At 38.1% G+C, this 1,112-nt stretch overlaps 1 non-coding gene across 1 annotated transcript; it reads right to left on the bottom strand.

Annotated features, from left to right (window-relative positions):
- Nucleotides 1-1,005: 1,005 nt before the first annotated feature.
- LOC129682209 (U6 spliceosomal RNA) lies at nucleotides 1,006-1,112 on the bottom strand. Its single transcript, XR_008720954.1, has one exon. It is a non-coding gene; the product is annotated as a U6 spliceosomal RNA (small nuclear RNA).

Below are 1,112 nucleotides of genomic sequence, written 5' to 3'. Positions count from 1 at the left end.
CCACTTTGCTGAAGGTATTTATCAGCTGTAGGAGTTCCCTGGTAGAATTTTTGGGGTCACTTAGGTATACTATCATATCATCTGCAAATAGTGATAATTTGACTTCTTCCTTTCCAATTTGTATCCCCTTGATCTCCTTCAACTGTCTTATTGCTCTAGCAAGGACTTCCAGAACTATGTTGAAGAGATATGGAGACAGTGGGCAGCCTTGCCTTGTCCCTGATTTCAGTGGGATCTCTTTAAGTTCCTCTCCATTTAGTTTGATGTTGGCTATAGGCTTGCTGTATATTGCCTTTACTATGTTTAGATATGTGCCTTGTATCTCTGATCTCTCCAAAACTTTGAACATGAATAGATGTTGGATTTTGCAAATGCTTTTCCAGCATCTAAGGAGATTATCATGTAGTTTTTTCTTTCAGTTTGTTAATATGGTGGATCACATTGATGGATTTCCATATATTGAACCACCTCTGCATACCTGGGATGAAGCCTACTTGGTCATAGTGGATGATATCTTTGATGTGTTCTTGTATTCGGTTTGCAAGCATTTTGTGGTGTATTTTTGCATCAATGTTCATAAGGGAGACTGGCCTGAAATTCTCTTTCTTTGTTGAGTCTTTGTGAGGTTTAGATACCAAGGTGACTGTGGCTTCATAGAATGAGTTTGGTAGTGTTCCTTCTGTTTCTGTCTTGTGGAATAGTTTGAAGAGAACTGAAGTTAGCTCTTCTTTGAAGGTCTGGTAGAATTCTGTGCTGAAACCATCTGGTCTTGGGCTTTTTTTGGATGGGAGACTTTCGATGACCGCTTCTATTTCCTTAGGGGATATAGAACTATTTAATTGATTTACCTGGTCTTGATTCAGCTTTGGTAAGTGGAATCGATCCAGAAAATTGTCCATTTCATTTAGATTTTCAAATTTTGTGGCATATAGACTTTTGAAGTAAGACCTAATGATTGTTTGGATTTCCTCAGTGTCTGTTGTAATGTCCCCCTTTTCATTTCTGAAAAATATGGAATGCTTCACGAATTTGCGTGTCATCTTTGTACAGGGGCCATGCTAATTGTTTCTATATCCTTCCAATTTTATTATGTGTGCTACCTAAATGAGCAC

Source organism: Psammomys obesus, unplaced genomic scaffold, assembly GCF_907164565.1.
Source record: "Psammomys obesus unplaced genomic scaffold, mPsaObe1.curated_primary_1811, whole genome shotgun sequence".
Taxonomy (NCBI): Eukaryota; Metazoa; Chordata; class Mammalia; order Rodentia; family Muridae; genus Psammomys; species Psammomys obesus.
This window is presented reverse-complemented; position numbering and strand designations above follow the sequence as displayed.